Source organism: Euprymna scolopes, chromosome 2 (genome assembly GCF_053919585.1).
Source record: "Euprymna scolopes isolate OS-2025 chromosome 2, ASM5391958v1, whole genome shotgun sequence".
Lineage (NCBI taxonomy): Eukaryota > Metazoa > Mollusca > Cephalopoda > Sepiida > Sepiolidae > Euprymna > Euprymna scolopes.
In genome coordinates this window covers 75396732-75418305 of record NC_136483.1, presented here as the reverse complement: position 1 = coordinate 75418305, position 21574 = coordinate 75396732, and positions in this window count along the sequence as shown.

Sequence of the window (21574 nt, the reverse complement as noted above, 5' to 3'; positions counted from 1 at the left end):
TGAACTCATAAGATGTTCTCTTAAATGTTTTTTTTTTAATTTAAAAGCAAAAAAAAAAAAACATCATTTAAAATTTTAATTAGGTGATTAGTTTTTAATCATAGTAAAATAATTATTGATTTTAAAAGTCGCGTTTTTATTCATCATCTTGGGGGAACAGTGCTCCTAATGATGGAGGTCTGAACAGAGCTGAAAGAGAGAAACAAACCAAATATCTAAGTCTCATGTATGATATGAAAAGAAACTGGAAGCTTAGGCCAATATCAATCATACCAGTTATCATAGGCACTACAGGACTTATGAAGAAGAACCTGAAGTCCTACCTAACTAATATTCCTGGTGAGCCAATTGCAAGAGAAATCCAGACAATTGCACTTAAGGGAACAACAAGGATACTAAAAAGAGCTCTCGGTTGGATTCAATATAAAGCAGGGCAATGTTGGCAGCTGGTTTGGCTGCTCCATACCCAGCATTACAATCTCCAAAGAAAAAAAAATGAAAAAAAAAAAAAAAAAAATTTGGAGGAAAATTGAATATTTCGAATTTCAAACGGAAAATGTTCATTTTTTTCATGTCGATGGAAACACGTAGATTGCGTTCGGAATTGCTTCTGAGTAAGTTGTACAGAACAGAAAACCAACGTTAATGTAATAAATATATTTCCAGATAAATATCCGTTTTCTTCATTGTTAATGGACTTCAAACGAAAGGTCTTTACTTTCTGTTGAAATAGACAAAGAAATAAAAGAAAGGAAGAAAGAAAAAATCATGGGGGGGAAAAAAAGAAAGAAGAAAATGAAAAATAAGATAAATGTTTGTATGAAAGAAAGAAGGAAACAAATAAAGAGATAAAAGAAAGAAAAAGAAAGTAAAAAAAAGGAAAAAGTAATGACATGAGTAGAGAGAATAAATAAACAAAGGAAAAGAGAAAATAAAAAAATGAAAGAAAAAAAAAACGAATAGAAACACATGAAATAAATAACTGAATAAAGGAGGAAGTAAAAAAGATGAAACTAGGAAAAACAAACAAGAAATTGATAGAGAACGAAAATTAACAAACAGAGTAAAATAAAAGACGCAGCAAAGAAATAAAAAAGAAAGAAAAAAAAGAAAGAAAACAGAAAGAAAGAAAGAAGGATAGAAAGGCAGAAACAAAGTATAGGAGAAATAAAAGAAAGAAAGGCGAATAGAAAACATAAAAAAGAACAGGTAGTGATGAATAGAAAGAAATAAAATAAAGAAAAAAAGGAAGGAAAAATAAAGAAAGAGAGAAAATGAAAGAAATAATTATTAGAGAAAAAAAATGGAGATACACAAGGAAAAAAAAAGAAAGGTAGAATAAAACAGACTTATTATGGTAGGCAACAAAGAAAAAAGAATAAGGTTGACATAAAATTCCATGAGCAAAGTTTATTACTTAGAACTGCCCGCACGATGAATACAATAGCGCGGGATTGTTTCCCAGCTGCCTATATCATGGTTCTTTTCAAGTCCAATGTAAACAAATTCTTTTGAGCCAACCTCTTACATAATGAACTTTTACTCAAGTTCCACCATTACCGATTATCACGGTGTTGTCTCATGGACTGCCTAACGCTCACTAACCCTTCTCCTTCAGTGACCTTCGAGCCTTAAGTAAGGGTGACTCCCTTGTAAAAAAGAGAAAAACAATTAAGCTGTCGATTGACAGCAAATCAAGCAACACAAGATTAAAAATTGAAATAAAAGAAAATATTAAGGAAATAAATTTCTCAGGCCATTATTTTATTTACCTCCCCGGGAGATTAGACACAAGATCTGGCATTAAGTTTAAAAAGAGAGTGCACTAGGATTAGCGCATTCTGGTCTACAAAAATGCCTGAGTAGCCCTGTCAGCTTTCAATAATAGGGGCGCTCCAGGTGATTAGTAATAAACTAATTCATTCTCAAAGTAAAAGGGAAACCATGAAAGAGTTGACCTCCTGAGACTGAACAGGACCACATCTCAGTCCGGGAGCAACAAAGTCACTGTCGAATTGATTGTCAAAGACGTATCCCCGTTTAGTACGGACCAGACGATTATTACAATGCGGTTTTTCACATCTCTATATTAATAAAATTGTATGACCGCACACGCGCACACACAAATTACCATTAGCGTATAAGCGATGCTCTTTGTGTAAACAGATTGAGCTTAGGTATTTGGACAATGTCAAAACATTGTTAATTCATTGCCCGCATAGGAGCAGCCGAATAGTGCAACGGTTAGAAGCTCCGACTGTCTTATGGGCGGTCGGGTTTCGATCCTGGCTTGAAGTAGTTGCTTGTCTAGCTGCACTGATGAGCTGTGAAACAGCGAAACAGTACTGTATGTGGATGACTATATATATATATATATATATATATATATATATATATATATATATATGCATAGATCATCGTATAACGATTGGATCACTGTGACTGGCGTAAAGAACATTTAAAATTAAAACATTTAATATATATATATATATATATATATATATATATATATATATATATATATATATTTAAAGGGGGGTTAGAACAGTAGTCTAAAGAGCAGAGTGTATTTTAATGTGATAACAAAATTACTAATTTAATTAAAATACAAGAAAAGAACAGTGCTCGTTGCAATTCAAATATATAATACGCTCGATAGACAAATATCCTAGAGCTACTTTAATATTTAGTAATGGAATTGATAATTTAAAATTCAAATTAGAATTAAAAATGAAAAATCTGTTTCATAAGAAGGAACAACAACAAAGTCAATAATATATATATATATATATATATATATATATATATATATATATCAAACGTTTTAAAAATATACTAACAGGGAGACCCGGTGTTGCCCGAGATTGAATGATGATAAACGAATGTTTCACACTGCCATATTTTTATTGTCATTAAAATCGATGAAATCGACTATTTTTCAATCAAATCGATTGATTATCTGCTCTAGTGGATGACCCATCGTGATGCACTGGGAGGAAGCATCACATGCCTCCCCTCTGTGGCTTAGTCCACAATACATTGTAGTCTACTTTGCACTGTAGAGAACCTACTGTTGATTTAAAAATATATGTTTTATATATAACGGCTATAATTATAGTTCAAGATGAAAAAGTCAAGTATTATGGTTCAATTTTGCTGTAAATATAAAAATTCATATCAAATAACGTACATTTCATTTTATATACCTGACTTTTCTGCTGTTGCAGTTATAATGGCTTGAATAAAAGTTCAAAATTAAAAAAGTATCATGGTTCAGTTGTGCTCTAAACAGAAACAATCACGTCGAACGCGCTACTGTCGTATCAAAGAAACTACTGTTGATTTTTATATGCCGTGCGTTTCTACTTGTGTGGTTATAAAACTTGCGATGTTAGGCAATGTAAGGCGTCAAAATCGCCTGTTCCTTCTTTTATCGGATTTTTTCGATTGTGGATACTTGTCGAAGATATGCTGATACAAAACCCATCGAGAACACTGCCAGATACATAAAATGTATTTGTGTGAAATTTCATAAAAATTGGCTCAGCCATTGTGGAGTCTACAGGAAACGAACTCACACAGACAAAGTTCCTTTTATAGAATGGTAGAGATACTAACGAGTCACTGCTTATCAATGCCTTAAGGCCACTCGAGGACACAGGCTTAATGGATTTGCCAGGTGGATGGTGAGACAACACTGTGAGAATTGGTGACAATCTTTGAAACTTGGCAGAATATGATTAAATTTGTGTACATTGGACTTGAAAATATTCATGTAGTCAGCTGGGTATTGTGTTCTGCCAATGAATAGTTCTTAGAAGGAAACTTTGCTTCAGGTTTAGTTTTAGGTACACAGAGGAAGAAGGTAAAATTATTTACAGTGGTTGCAGCTAGACGAGTTTTTGTAGTGTGTCTCGACTATGCATGACCTGCGCATTTGCTTTTATTTGGTAATCGCTGTTTCTACCGTTTGTTTTTCTACTATATTGGGCCATTTGCCAGTGTGCGTGTGTGCGCACGCGTGTGTGTGTGTGGGCACGCGCGCATATGTGTGCGTGAGAGAGAGAGAGAGAGAGAGAGAGAGAGAGAAAGAGAGAGACAAGTTTTAAAAGAAATATGTTACACACACTTATAAAAACTTTTTTATTTTGTTATATTCCAGGCAACATAAAGTACTCCTGCTAGTATCTAATATATTAAATCGAAAAAAAAAATGAAGAAAAAAAGACAATCCCAGATCAATGAAGAGAAATTGATATACTAGAAAGTGATATAATCAAAATATATAAAAGAAAAATGGACGAAACGAAGAAGAGAAATGTGTATATACGTCTTCTCTTGTACGATATTAAAATGGTCGACCTTGCCGTTCAACCATCTGAAATCCCGAGTGTAGTCGCCAGCTCCGGTGACGGGTCGATTGTCGTGTCCCGACCCATCGCATACCCCGATGACTTTTGTGTCTGCATTCGAGCAGAAGACGATATTCGGGCGCAAAGAAAATCGCGTACGTATCAAAAGAATAAGAGACAATGTTTCGCCGACAAAAAGGAATACCGGGAGTAAAGTTACAACCGCCATCTTGTTTGTCGACAACTTTACGACCTTCGTCGAATCACCTATTTCTGCACCGTACTCAATCATCATTTGTTTTTATGATTCTAATTAATGTCAGACGAAACTATAGAAGGAATAAATATTAGTTGGTCATTTTCAAGAAAAAAACAAAAACAAAACAAAAACAAAATAAAGCCAACAAATAAACAAACAAAAACGCGTGTACATTTTAGTGAAAACGAAATCTACAGAGCCGTATATATTGAAGAACGTCCAATTAAAAATGGCGGCTGCTTTTTGCAATGAATCTGCTAGATTTCATCTTTGTTATACTAACTTACATAAGCGAACGAGAAAAATGGATAGCATCTAGGGCAAAGGTTTTCCAGTTTTAATGTTTAAGACATCGTTAGGTGACAGAAGCGCCATCTGTCGGCGAGAAGCAAGCGTTTAGGTGTTTATAGACCTAGTGCAATTATGTACGATTCTAATAGAAATATCCTCGGTTCATTTATTTATTGACGCCTCGACATCTGCTTGAAATTCGACATTTTTTTAAAGTTAAATTTTTTTTTTTTTTACTATTCTGTAATTCCCAGTTTGTTGAACATTAATAAAAAAAGTGAAACGACAAAAAAAAACAAAAAAAATAAATATGTAAGCAGTTTCCAATCCTTCCAACTCTGCACGCCCGATATATCGGCCCTAGCAAAATAACTAAAAAAAAGCAAAGACAACAATGTAAGTGTTTCTTTTAATTGCCAGAGATTGGAAATACCAGTTACCACAGTTTTTTTTTTGTTTTTATTTCTATACCTATTAAATAAATGTCTAGTACATGTCAATCTCTCTTTTCGTTAATTAATTATACCTACGAATAAAAATTTGTTTTATATTTTTACTAGTATATATGACGAACAAACATGCTATACTGCCCCTTTTTAAAGAAAGAGAAAATTGGTTGAAGGATGGTATCATGATAACAGAACTGATACTACACTTCCGACGCTAGCTCAAAAAAAGATAATCTATGGGGAGATTGAATCCTGACCATTATTACATCATTCTTTTAAAAAAGAAGGCGGTAATACCTAGGAGGATGATCTCATGAGAACAGAACAGATATTACACTATACCCCACCCAAAAGAAGATAATCCATGTGAAAGTAGTATTTTGACTACAGAACAGGCATTATGCTATCTCGTCGCTCCAAAAAAAAAAAAAAAAAAAAGATAATAACAACAAGGTGTGATTAATGAAAATCGGACAGCTACCACACTACCATCCCTATTTAAATATACTACATTAATGTAAAATATTATTTTATTTATCTCCGCTCCATAATATTAGAGACAAGGTTAGGTGTTAGGTGTTAGTCAGCGCACTAGGATTATCGCGCTCTGGTCTACAAAAACTCCTAAACAGTTTCGTCGGCATTTCCCTATATGGGCACCTCAAGTGATTAGCGATAAACTAACTCCTTCTTAAAAAGAAAGTGAAGCCTGCGAGGGTTGACCTCCTGAGACTAAACAGAAACATACCGCACATCGATAGAGCAAGACCTGATCGTCGACATTCTGTGCGAGATAAGTATCTATAATCTTAAATGAAATGACGACGTAACCAACACAAGCGGAACTCGGTCCGGGCCCTGCGGAGCTTGGGCAACAAAGTTTAAGCAAAGACCATATGTGGGAGCAACCCCACATATAAGACAATTGCTCTTGTAGCAATCAGTTATTGGTCAATGTAAGGGAAACTCTTCATACCAATTGTCACTATCCAGCTCCCCCACTACCCAGGGAGCTGGTCCCAATTTCCACAATCTCTCCACATTAAAAAAGACAAAAAAAAAAAAAACAGCCTTGTGTCTAATTTACTCAGTGGGGAAGCAAATAAATCCCACCAACACAAGCGCCCTTGGGAGAGGAAACAGCTGCAGTATTGAGGCCACCATTATGAGGTACAGGCTCTGTTGGTTGGGACACGCCCTCAGAATGGATGGGAACAGGCACCCCTCGACAAACACTATACTCAGAGCTAGCCGCAGGTAAAAGACCCATTGCCCGCCCTCTACAACGATACAAAGACCAACTCAAAACCACCCTGAAAAACACTGGATTTGACATTCACACCTGGGAAACAACAGTCTAGAACCGGCACTTGTGGCGCCGATCCATTATATGCAGCACCAAACAATATGATACAGGAAGGAGAAGATTAGTTGAGATTAAGAGGTAGGCAAAAAAAAAAAAAAACCCAGCAGAACAGCTCTGCCCCACCAACCTTTGCCTGCCTTCTCCACTCACGCAGATTCTATATCTGCGAGCCAAATACTAAAAGAAAAGAAAAGAAAAAATTGAAATTCTCGGATACGAGAAATCGGCCGACGACATAATTTTAAATAGTATAATAAACTGAATTAAGCACTAAAGAGCAGAAGAATAAATACCCAAATTAATAGATGCAATAATGTAGATTCAGCTTCAGATAGACAGATACGAAATCGGTATTAGTAAAAGATATGAATCAATTCGAAATTTACACACCGATATAAACACCGCCATAGACCATTATTAAATGAACACAATACTAAAATACGCGTTCCATGCTTTTCTTAGTTGGGAAATGTGAGAGTGGCGAAGTAGATAACGATACGGATTGAGGAACTAGGTGTGCCAAGTTCGAATCCAGTCAGTTCCCTTACACAACTTTCGCTTATGCATATCGCCAACCTTAGGGATTGTCGATTTTGTAAGTACCTCATCCTAGATAATACCAACGCCAACAACAGGATTAGGAAGGTGACGGTGGATAAGTGATTTACGATACGGACTGAAAATCCGACCATCACGTGGTTCCTCTTATAAGTACCCGATGTCTTTCTAGAAAGAATTCTAACGAAAGAGGACACAAATGTCAATAATGACAATCTGATTCACTTGAGATAAATAAATGAATGATGCTCAACAACAGCAAGTCGGTCGTATCATGCCGATTCATATGCAAGTGCTAATAATTTATAATAAAAATACAACTTTTTAACTGAAATATGCGTGGCATGTTATTTTTATTTGCTTAAAATGTTTTACTTAATAATTGTCTTCTTTTATTCGTGTTCAATGCTATTGTATTAGGTTGAGAAGATAGTTCTTGTGGAATTTTTAATTTTGATTTCAAATAATGTATTTTCAAATAAGTTTTCATTATAATAACTTTACTTTATATATCATTTTATAGAGGGGTTTTCGCTCTAATTGTTTAAATTACAATCGTTTTAAAACAATTATGTTTTCTATTAAATACAAATGGAAAAAAAGCATATTCGCCCAATTTTATTATTTCAAGTCAAGCTAGGTCGAAAAGCTGCTGAAATAGCTCACGATATCAACGGAGCGTTTGGCCTAAAAGCAACTACTGAACGCACAACACAATGGTGGCTTAAGAGTCTTGAAGATTACGAACGCAGTGGTCGGCCATCGGATGTTGACAACGATCAATTAAGAGCCCCAATCCACGCACAACTGTTCAAGAATTTGCATTTGAATTAGATGTAACGTATACGACGATTTCCAACCACTTGAGAGAGATTGGAAAGACAAAAAACTTGATAAATGGGTGCCTCACGAATTGAATGACAACCGAAAGAAGCGCCGTTATAAAGTGCCATCTTCCCTACTGTTACGCAGCAAAAACGACATTGTGATCCTGGGACAATAAGACCGACAACAGTCGCCAAAAGTCTGCTGAGCATGATCTTAGCTAATACTTTGCCAGCCACAGTGAGGAGAGAGATACCTCTGATGTTGCAACAGTCAGCGCGGTCACTCTTACGTTTGTAGACGAGGATGATTTAGCATCCTTCCACTGCTGTAAGAGACACTTTGCTGACCAGCAATCCAGAATGAACCGGTGAAGACGCAGGAGGAGGAGGTCAGTTCTTGAGGATTTCAGCGGGCATGCTGTCGGGACCAGCTGCCTTGTTGTGTTTTAGGCTGTAAATGGCCCCCTTCACTTCGTTGATGGATGGTGGCTTGTCCAGCACGGGAATGGATGTCAGAGTGGGAATATCATCGACAATGGATGGATCGATGGCATCTCCCGCAGGTGTTCGGCTCATCTTTCCAGGATATCGCTCTTCTCTTTGGTGCATGGAACGTTGCCTTGGGCCATGCACAATCTTTACTGCCTCGCAGAAACCGTGGGTGTCGCCAAGATCCGCACAGCTTTGGGTCTCCCTAGCCTTCTTCAGCCACATTCATTCTCCATCCGACACAATGCTCGCTGCACCATGGCACCAAGGAAGGAGAAAGGCTCGCAAAGTATGAAAGATGCTGGATTTCTAAGAAGGGCATCATGAGCGGCATTTATCGCACATATGAGGGAACTGATGTCTACTGCACAATCATTGAACCAGTCCTTGTGTCGTCTATTAGAGTAGCCAAGGATGGATTCTGAGCCACCATGAAGAGCGGTTGAGATTTCTTGCCATTCTGTCGTGTGGGTAGTTGTGGTGAAACAACTATGAAGATGAGGATAAGAGTCTGAAATAAAAATGTATACTAAAATTATGAAGCCTCATCTCAAAGTATAAAAAAGTAATATTTAATAGAAGTTGTTCAAAACTATTCTATCTATTGCATGTCTAAGTCTTGCAATTCTTTAATCTGGAGTTTCACCATAGATGTTGATGTGTACTGTGTATGAGGAATCCTTCTCGATAACTAAGTCATGTTGTTGGAGTTCTTCTCACTTTCTTTTTGACTGGTCGAAGTGCTTAATCATCACGATATTAAGTTTATATTTGTTGACGTATTTCTCCAAATTCCTTTCCCAGTCACTCAGTCTTCCTTGGGCATTTAACGCCCCAAAGTTTTAACTCGTCGACATGAAAACAGCCGCAATAGTTTTCACTCGCATCAGGGGATATTCAATGTAGCTTTCGGGACATCTAAGTAAAGGCATCCGCAATAATTAAACCGCATTGCCGCAGCCACGCAAACGACCCGAAACTATAGATAAGTAAACATAATTATTTTATATTATAAAAACAGGGTTATCTCCCCTTTTCTCCTTAATAATTATCTCTCTTTGTTGACTATGGCGATGAATTAGCTTCCTTGAGTTCCCAAATATTCCAACTCAAATTTCTTTGACCAATGTTGATCCATCAAGAACATTTGAGTTGGCCAATTAAACTGGAATAATTGGCAACTCATGAAACTATGTATTGATGGGTGAAAACGCCGAGAAAAGCAACTCCTTTTAAATGTGCAGGTATCCAAGGATTTTAATTCTACTTCTAAGGACCTTCAGTTCATTTTTATTTAACGAATACAAGAGAGCCATCTATTACAATCGTTAAATTAACGTAAGTTGATCTTGTTTCAAGCTGCAAAATGCAAGATATTTACTGTATTTAGTTTTACCATTTTACACTCAAACAAGGCATATTGCCACTTGGACGTGTCTAACAGAGAACTGCGGGAATTTGAGCAACAAGATATCTGTTCACATTAGACGTTTGCAGGTTAGTAAAGTCAGGGAAGCAGGAAACGGAGGGAATTCCAAAGTCTAGCAGTTTGAAGGCAGAAACTATTAGAATAGAAGGCTTTTCGGCATCGAGGGATCTCAACAGTGAGGTAATGGGATGTTTGTCAGATTAGTTGGGAGTATGTAAGCCGAGGGGCGCACCTCTGTTTCTTGTGTGTTTTCTTTTGTATTATTCATTTCGACAAGCGATAATTTAACCGTTATCGGCCAGAATAACTTCAGTAATTTTCTTTTAAATATGAAAGTAAATAAAAAAGACAATAAAATCAATTTTTCTGGGCGATAGTAAGTGTGTGTGTGTGTGTGTGTGTGTGTTTGTCTGTGTGTTTGTGTGTGTGTGAGTGTGTGTGTGTGTGTGTGTGTGTGTGACAGGGAAGAAAGAGTCGGTATCGCTACTTATTGAAAACGAAGAAATGTTCTTCAAAGAATAGAACAAAACAAAAACAAAAACGCAGTATTGCATAAAAACGATTTAGCATCCATTGGCATTTCTGAATTCTATCATTACGAAATGAAACAATATTCTTAAACAGAATTATTATTTTTATATTAAAACAAAACAATCATTGGATTACAAATAAACAATAACAAAGTATAGTTAACTGATAAAGTATCGTTTTGCACATTGCTGTGTTCTTTTTTGCCTCCTATCACTATATAAGATTCAATAGCTCCGTTTTCTAAGTAGGAATTGCATGGTCATAGTGGATGGTGAATGACTTATTTCCAACTGTTCTTTCTGGTATATGTTACCAGAACTTACTGCTGCATTCTATATTCCAATTTTTACAGATGACTCCATGGAGATATTTACGCATTCCAGTTTGTCGCAATTAGATGCCATTATCCATTTATAAGAAAATGCAAGTTGAAGCATTTTATTAACAAATTCTATTTAGATGTCTAATTTTCGTTGAAAAGGACAGATATTTACTGATTATATGAATTCTAGTTGAATATCATCGATTGCACACCAATTTTCAGGTTATATATATATATATATATATATATATATATATATATATATTGTAAACATCCCTGTTTAGTGTTTAGATGTAGCGGCCGTTTGCCATATTAAGTTGGTAAATCTTTATTTAAATTTCGTGGTTCGGAAGAAAGGAAATATTTTTTCAGAAATTTTTGGAAAGACAAGAGTTAAATTTGTTACATAACGACGATTTGTAATATAGTCGCATCCAATGCCCACGTAAACAAGTCTCTGACTGAATACGTGCAAAATCATCTCCAGTCTATTGTAAAATGGAGCCGTAAGTGGATGGTCACATTTAATGCGATAAAGACAAAGATTTTCATGGCCGATAGCACCTTTCCTTAGAATCCAACTTTAAGCTCCCCAGCCGGGTATTTTCAGACAACATAAGTTGAAATAAATACATTAAAAAGTTTGTCGCAAAGAAGGTAGGCTCACTCTACAGGTCCAGAAAATTTCTCACACCAATAAATTCTGCACTTTAGCTCATGTCGTACCGCAGTAGTTTTGTATCCCTCTACTTGTTTTACAAGCACTCCCACGCAGTGCTACGATAGGCTTGCTGCACTTCTACCCCTCCGATATATATACCGCCGATCTACCTAACTAGCAGCAGAAATCGTTGCTTCTCTGTAGAGGTCCCTAGATTCTTGAAGATTTTCTGCCCTAATAACTTTTTACTCGGACTGATTGCCTTTGGAATTCTCTCCCTGCTTATTTTTTCTCTGATCATGACAACATGCAGAAATTTAAATGAAATGTTAACAAACATGTTGCTGCCAAAATTCCCCACTCAGGTTGCCCATATAAATCTGGCCCCTATCACAGTAACCCTCTTAGGATTTTAGTGTAATATCCCTCGTTTGTGAAATCATACCTCCTCCTCTTCCCCCTTCTTCTTCTTCTTCTTCTTCTTCTTCTTCTTCTTCTTCTTCTTCTTCTTCTTCTTCTTCTTCGTCATCGTCGTCGTCATCGTCGTTGTCGTCATCATCGTTGTGGCCACCAGCGTATAATTTTGCACGTATGTTTTCTGCTCCGACGATCGAAACCGATTTCTTAGTTGAAATCAATGCCATTCTACGCTTCTCAAATTAATTGATGCTAAATAAGTCGTTTCAAAGAGAAATGGTTTATTTATAGCGTTGCTTGATCGTCTAGTGCTGAAAGATCGAATTGAAGTGGGGAAACAAAGACGGAGTAATATATAATAATGGCTTAGTGTTGAGAGCGCACCCCTAATACCTAGAATAATGAACTATTCAATGACCTCATTTCCGTCCATGACATCACTTCTGGGTATCAAGGAACAATTTACCAAGTCTACAGACACGCGGAGAGTATGGTATTCACTCAACAGTCCAGCAGTTGAGCAAAGATATTATTCAACTTACCTTTTTCATGTATTCTCGTTAATACATATTTATTTAACTGTTACTCGGCAATTATTCAAATATTAACACCACAACACTGGCGGCGAGATAGTTCGATTTTACGCTAAAATATCTTGTCAGCGACTATTCAAAATAGCTTTAAAAAGAAAAGTTTAGACTATGTCCTAAGTTGACTCTTTTTGTCTCTTTACAAAAAAAAGTGAAAGAACTGTAAACCTACGTTTTTGGGAATGTTTTTTTTTTTTTTTAATTTTCTTGTTAAGTTGTGCAAAAATTAATTTTTGTTTCTGGAAAACCCCCCTGACTTTTGTTATAAAGCGTTTTGTAGTTTGAACTTTTTTACTTGTGGCAACGGAAAAAGAAATAAGAAAAAAAATGGTAAGCTATACTTTGTGGGGATAAGGAAGAAAAAGAATTGATCTAAATTCTAAATGTAATTGTCCACTTTTTAAGCAAATTAGGCTTTTCAGCTGGAAGAGAAAACGCAACTTCCTCTTTGAAGAACAGAAACAGTCCATTTTTAAAGGTTGACCTAATTTTGCAGTTGAGTTGTTCGTTGATTAATTCATTGCAAAATGGAAAACTAAAATATTTAATTTGTTCAAGTTTTTTTTCTTCTCGAATTTTGAATATTTTTTTCTTATTCTGATTGTCGTTGGAAATGAACATTTTATTTTAGGAAACGAGGATATTTTTTTTTACATGTAGAACAAACTCTATTTCGTTTATAACCAATAAAAATAGTTGCTAAGAGTTCAAAATTAAAAAAAAAAGATTCCAATTTGGTAGGCTTAAGTCGAATCAACATGTTACTTTTACGCATGCGCAAATATAGATTTATACTTCTAACAACTTTTTTTTTTAACTTTTCATATGGGTATGAACTTAGTTCGGATCATCACGAATAATGTTGAAGAGTTTTTATTTTATTTCGATTCTAGCTGATGGCACCAAGTCATATTTTTTAACAACTTTTCAAATCAATATTAGTATTGGGTACAAAGTAAAAATCAATCGAGGATTGGCTATGTAATAATAAATATGGAATCTACAGAAATTAAAATATCATATATGAGCATATTTTACGACCGGACAACGCCGGATGGCCTTCTAGTTACATATAAAATTAAAACTCATGTCAAAGTGGGAATAAAACTAATAACAATTTAGTGTTACTGAGTTACTTAATTTGAGGAGAGCAGATATTCAAACACGATTACACTATTCTAAAAAAGTCGCATTAAGTCGTAAGTAACTGTCAGTCTGTTTGTTTGTTTGTTCAAAATTTGATTAATATGTACAAAACCTACAATTTTACAAATTAATTTTAATACTGAAAATCGACATTAACACATTTTTACTCCAGCATAATTTTCATATATATATATATATATATATATATATATATATATATATATATATATATATATATATATATATATTATTTATTCAAAGGAAATCTACACTAGAGAAGTAACTTAATGTACACATTTCATTAAAAAACATCTATATTAATGATTCACTCCATGTCATTCATTGTTGTTAGTTATAGAATTGTTTTAATTGTTCTTCTGTTTAGAAATATTATTTAATGTTGATTTATTCAATTTATTATTTATTTAATTCATATTTATATTTAATTATTATTAGCCGACATCAGTTGGGTTTAAAACCGCAAGTAAGCTTCATTCATTTAGACTATGAGAATTAATTCCCCTTTAAGTTACGAGGGTTATTTCCAGGTTTGATTTTCATAGATGAAAATGGATGTATTTTATGCTTTCATAAATCCAACAAGTGGTTGACTTTCAGGAAAATCGTAACAAGTAAGGATATTCGGTGTAATTGTAAAAATTGTATATACAGAAAGAGAGCACCCTTTATCGACTGGGTCGAGAAAAAAGAAAAAACTGATTTCAATTTTTTAAATTTTATTATTTTGAATAGTTTAAAATTAGAGAAATATAATATTTATTTTCATTAGGTTGGCCTTTGATAGTGTATGGCATAAAGGTCTACTTCACAAGATCTCCAGCTATGGTATAGCTGGAAATGTCTTTTCAGTTATTAAATCATTTCTCTCTGATGATGCAAGAGTAGTGGTTGATGGGCAGAAATCAGAAGCTCATACTATTAATGCTGGAGTCCCCCAGGAATCATTCATAGACCATCTATGGCAGCACATCAAAGGCCGCAAACGACCAAGTTCTCTCCTATTCTCTCTCTTCTGATCTTGAGAATGTAATGACAATGGGGGAAAAAGTGGCTGGTTACTTTTAATGCATTTAAAACCAAGCTTCTATCTTTACATCATCAACGTTTTGATCCTGATCTGGCATCAATTGAAATGTTGCAATTCTTTACCTATATAAAAGCCAGGTACGTTTAAAGATGGAGTATTGTTGTCACATCTGGGCAGGAGCTGCCAGGAAGGCCTTATACTGTCTTGAAAGAGTTTAAAATAGACCTCGTAACCTAGTGGAGGATGCCATTTTTTCTTCATTGCAACCTCACAGAAGAGATGTTGCGAGCCTGTCTCTGTTTTATCGTTATTTTCATGGCAAGTGCTTGCCTGAGCTCCAATCTATGATTCTCCTCGCGAAACATTCACAAAAACACTCGTCTAGCTGAAAACACTATCAATTATTTCTCCCACTCTTTATCTGTACCTAAACCTAAGCGTAGATTCCATGAACAAAGTTTCTTTCTTAGAACTACGCACCTGTGGAACTCTCTTCCATTTACCTGCTTTCCAGCTGACTACAATATGGTCATCTCCAAGTCTAATGTAAACAAGTTCTTGATGAGCCGTTCCCCTAAAGTAATCCAATTTTACCAAATTTAAACTTCTAATGATTAATGATATTATCTTTTTGACCACTGTACACTCTTCAACCCTCATTATCGAGTAGACTTTCATACATACATACATACATACATACACATATACACATACATACATACATACATACATATACATACACACATATACATGCATATACGTACATACATATACACATATATACACACATATATACATATATACATACGTACACGCATACACACATATATATGTACATATGCATACATATATGCATGCATACGCATACATATACATATACGCACATATATGTATACTCATATATACATACATATGCATATATACATACATATACATACACACATATACTATGATGAGAATAATGGAAATAGTATTACAACAAAATAGAGAAATAAAAATACTTATACACACATACATAATAATCAAATAATAATAACGTACACACATATACACACATACATTTATACATATACATACATACATATATATGATGATTGCAGATCAGTTATCACATGCTTCCAACCTGCCAGGCCTACACGCATCACAACTTTTCCATCGACATAGGACTTTTTTATTTTTTGTAGAAAAATGTTTGAGAGAGTATTTGTACAAAGATGTTATTACAAAGTTTTAGCTTTATACGACAACTAAGTCTCTCTCTCTCTCTCTCTCGGTTTAAGATGTTCAGATTCAGCAACAAGCAAGAGCAAGGTAGCCAGCAACAAGTCAAACTGCAGACCAGCTTAATGCGGGTACTGATCTTCCGCTTTCTGATTTTTTAAATCAGAGATTTGCTTCTCCCAGAGGAGTTGCTTCCACCACGTCTTACAGGAGTCCTCTCCAACAACGCTATCTGGTCCAGATCATATTCCACACGCCGATGGGTCATGCATACCACAACTGACAGGGCCTAAGTTTCCCCGGAAGTTTCTGTCAGGGTTACTTCACTCTTAATCTTCGGTGAAAGAACCTTGGCCCACAAGGCAGTCGGTCGCCATTTTATGTTAAAAAGTTCATATAGGAAAACGGTTTTAAGGATGCCAGTTCTCTTTGATGTTTATGAAGATGATGATGATGAACGCATAAATTAATTAATACATAAATAAAAACAATACATGTCCAACAGAAACGATACATGTAATTGATGTTTATGACGATGGTGATGATGAACACGTAAAAAAAAATAAAAACTTATTTTTCTTTCTAATTCGACCTTCTACAAGTTACAAGTATACAATGATCAGAATGTTTTTTATTCTTATGGTTTTGCGAACTTTAAAATATATCTATTTTCTTTTATAAACATTTTTTCACCAAATCCATTATTATTCTAAGAAATTTTTTTCTCCAACTATTTTTTTTCGAAGGGGACATACCTATCTCTGATGAGTTTTTTTGGTAGACTTCTGCTGCTGTCCAACGAAACACGTTCAAGATGTACTACATAAATGTATGAATAAACATATAAAATAATATGTGTGAATTAAATAATGTTTTGGTTTTAGAATGATAACTGACGATATATATATATATAATAAAAATCTTGATATTAAAAAGTTATTCAATTTAAAAAAAAAACTTTATAAACCTGTAAGGAAGGTATAAATTTATTTATTTATTGTACAAGGAGTACAAATGAACATTATATATATATATATATATAATAAAAATCTTGATATCTTGATATTAAAAAGTTATTCAATTTAAAAAAAAAACTTTATAAACCTGTAAGGAAGGTATAAATTTTTTTATTTATTGTACAAGGAGTACAAATGAACATTATATATATATATATATATATATATATATATATATATATATATATATATATATATATAATAAAAATCTTGATATCTTGATATTAAAAAGTTATTCAATTTAAAAAAAAAACTTTATAAACCTGTAAGGAAGGTATAAATTTTTTTATTTATTGTAAAAGGAGTACAAATGAACATTATATATATATATATATATATATATATATATATATATATATATATATATATATATATATATATTACAATAGAAAAATGCGAGCATGTAAAGTAATATGATTATGCTTAAACATGGAAAAGTAAAGGACTAGTTGTTAAAACTGGAAAAGAAAAGGACAAGATATTCTAGTAAAAAATATAATAAATTTATAACTTAAAATATTGCAGCATTAAGAATTGATTATATAATGTTATAAATTGAATTAAAAAAATGTTAATGCTGCAGTATTTTAAGTTATAAATTTATATTTTTTACTAGAATATCTTGTCCTGTTCTTTTCCAGTTTAAACAACTAGTCCTTTACTTTTCCATGTTTAAGCTTAACCATATTTCTTTTCACGCTCGCATTTTTCTTTTGTAATCCATGATTATTTCAGGCGTCCAGTAAATTCATTTATTCTTTGTTTAATTTCAGTCTTATTTTTTGCCCTCATAAACATAACATACACATATGTAATAACGATGTACGGCACTCGTCTGATATCAATGCCCCCCCCCAATATCTCCATTTCATACTTGCATTCTCTCTGTTTCACTTGTTACTTCTCTCTTCGCAAGAACGGTGAATTGGTAGCAACAGTAGTAGCTAAAGCGGCCTGGTCGCTATGGAAACCAGTCAGAAAAAAACGTCGTTCACCTCCTTACGTTTTTTTACGATTTTGAACACCAGTAAATTCATCATAACTTTTGTTTTACTGAAGGAAAATTGTATTTGATTAATATATACAGAAGCTTCCTTACTTTACTCTCTCATTTATTTCTATATATAATGTGATTCTTGCAAATATATAATTAAGAGATCATGTCATTTGCATATTACATTAAGAAAAATCGATTTTATTAAATAGCGGTATCTTAATTAATATTTCTAGCGAGAGAATTGTTATAAGTGTTCTATTTAAAATTGTTATTTAATAAATTTTAAACAATAATTATATTGATAACATATTTAATTAAATTTATTTGGAATTATTTTTCCAACATCGATTTTTTAAAAATCTTTTTTTAGAGTTATTTGCCCCTTCAGAACATAAACAAAAAAAAACTATCACCAAATAAAATAGTTTGGTAATCTCAATAAATTTTTAGCTTGAAAAAAATAATTCCGAGTAGATAGAAAAATGTTTGGCTTTTATTGTTTTTTTATAATATAAAAAAAACACTTACGAAAAACTGAAAAGATTTGATTTATTTGTTTTTATTATTCTTTAAATGGCTATACAGAAATCGGTAAATTTTTACGATGTGACCCAGCGTCGTTTAACACCTAAAAAATAAAGATCTACTGCCCCCCTCTAAATTCCACAATTTACACTTTTTCTTTTTTCACGTTAATCTCATCAATTATAAAACTTAACACACCCACACACACACACACGCATATATATATATATATATATATATATATATATATATATATATATATATGTGTGTGTGTGTGTGTGCGTGTGTGTGTGTGTATGTGCAAAATTTTATTAAAGTTTAAAAAATTATAAGTGGAGTCATAATTAATCGGGAGAATATTACATGGCAAGAGTAAGAAAAAAATAATAAAGAACGTTTTCCTATATTTAATAGTAAACAGCTTTGAAAACACGTAATCATGGTGATTTAGAAGTTCAATTATAACTAGCGTCTGTTCTTACTAAGTTGTTTAAATGTTCCATAAAGGAGAAATACTTCACATCATCTTAGAAAACCTTATCAATTTACAAAGTATTGAAAAATATTATAGACTAGTCCTCTGCATCTCAATACAGAGCAATCAAACTCTGATGCGTCAAGAGTTCAAATCTGCAATAAAATAAGATTTTACCTACTTCAGCAAAATCAATTTACTCTGTGACAAGCAATACGGATTTTGTCCTGCAAGATCAGCACCAAATCATTTCTCCCTAATAAGTTTATAAAGTAGTCATTAATTAGCAGAAATCTGAAGCACATAGCATGAACGCCAGCATTCCTCTGGACATAACCCTCGCCCTGATCTCCATCAATGATCACTCAGACAATATCCTTAAATCATTTGTTGGCATCTATGCAGATGACACAACCACCTATGGCAGCACTTCGGAGAGCATTAATTATAAAATCTTTCTGATTCTCGTTTTTTCGACCTGGAGAACATATTACGATGGGGGAGAACTGACTGGTTACTTTTAATCTATCTACAACCAAACTTTCACCACGAACGCTCCGAGCCTTACTTTTCACTAAATGAATAGGAAGTAATATTTTTTGATAAGCTCCTATGACTAACTTTTACTCAAGACTTGAAATGGTAGATTTACATCCAATTTATTGCCAAAGTGACTGGAAAATGGTTGGACAATTCTGACGCCCCAGAACTCTTGACGCATTCTTTACCTATATATATATATATATATATATATATATATATATATATATATATATATATATATATATATATATATATATATAGTCATGGCCAAAAGTTTTGAGACTATTAGATATTTTATATTTTCTCCTTAAGTTATTAAGAAAAATGTTTCATGATGTAATTTTTTAACATGTGATTTGCTACAGATTATCTAAAAGTCTTTATATTTAATACTTTAATAATAGCTTGAGATTTTATCCCTTGCACTAAAATTGTGTTTTTGGCTTATTCCTGCAGAAGGTTGGATTGAGTAAATTGGATTTATTATTAAGTCATAATAATATATCAACACAATGAATAGTCACAATGAACATTTAAAAAAAACTCATAAACATGAGATTTTAGCAACATTTTGTCATTATTCTTAAAAATTTTGCTTAACAAAATTTTCTTTGTCTTTTTCCAGGTTGAAAAAATGGTCTCATCGAAAGAAAGCGCCAAGGTATCATTGCTATGCATGAAAATGGATTGAAATGCGAAGATATTGAAATGGCATTACAACAAGGAGTACCATCTTCAGAATCATCAAAAAGTTAAAAAAAAACAAAAAAAACAGGTGATACTCGGGGAAAAAAATCCTCTGGACGATCAGGACTGTCGAATGCTCGCCAAGATCGTCTCTTGATAAGATCTCAACTTAAAGGTCGGACTACATCCAGTGCCACACTTGCTGCAATATTGAATGAGGGCGATGTGAATGCCTCAACGCAAACAGTGAGGAGAAGACTTTGTGATTTTGGTCTCAAATCAAGGAGAACAACAAAAAAGCCTTTTCTATCAATAAAAAATAGTGGAGGATTGGGGCAAGGTGATATTATCGGATGAGGCACCATTTTGCTTGTTTGGAGCTTCTGGAAAATCCCTTGTTATGAGAAGGAAAGGGGATTGGATGATCCCCACGGTAAGGCATCCGGAAACCGTTCACGTTGCTTTTCATCTCGAGGAATTGGAACACTAACTATTCTGCCAAATTGTACCTGAATGTGCTTAAAGATCATCTCCTCCCAACAATTCAAGAGCAATCTTTGGGCACAAACTACTTTTTCCAGCACGATGGTGCTCCTTGCCTACTGCAAGGATGATGACAATGACCTTGAAATATCGAAATAGTGAAACCTTTTTCCGGGAATTCACCGAATTTGAATCCCATAGAGAATATTTGGGCAATAATTAAACAAGCGGTGGATAAACAAAAGTCATCTAATTGTGAGCAGCTGAAAGAACTTATTACTCAAGAATGGACCAATATTAGTGCGGAGACGATTGAAAATTTATTGAAAATCATACCAAAGCTAAAGAAGAAGAGATGCCATTCCAAATATTAACTTTCATCATTATTTTGTTGTTATTTCTAAATAAATTAATTTGGACAGCATATTCTTTCTTTAAATTGTTTTTGCAGCATTTTGAAATAAAAATAAATAGTTGAAAAGCCCTATTTTTCCTGAAAAAAGTTGAATACTGTCGTAAATAATTTCGCCTGCTGCTTATTTAGCATAATGCAAAGTTCTTTTTAATAAAAAATTAAATCGAACATTTTAAAAGTAGCGGTTAAGTTTATATAAATAGACATTTGAAAATATAGTTTGCGGGCACTAATCCCGGGTAGAACTGTCTACTATCAACTAGATGGTGGTAGGTTCGATCCATCGCTCATAATAGGTGCTAGTCTTGCCCCACTGAAGAGATATGAGACAACGAAACAGTCTGTCCGTGTGTATATATATATTTATATATATATATGTATATATATATATAAATATACATATATATATAGTATATATATATATTATATATATATTATATATATAATATATATACATATATATTATATATATAATAT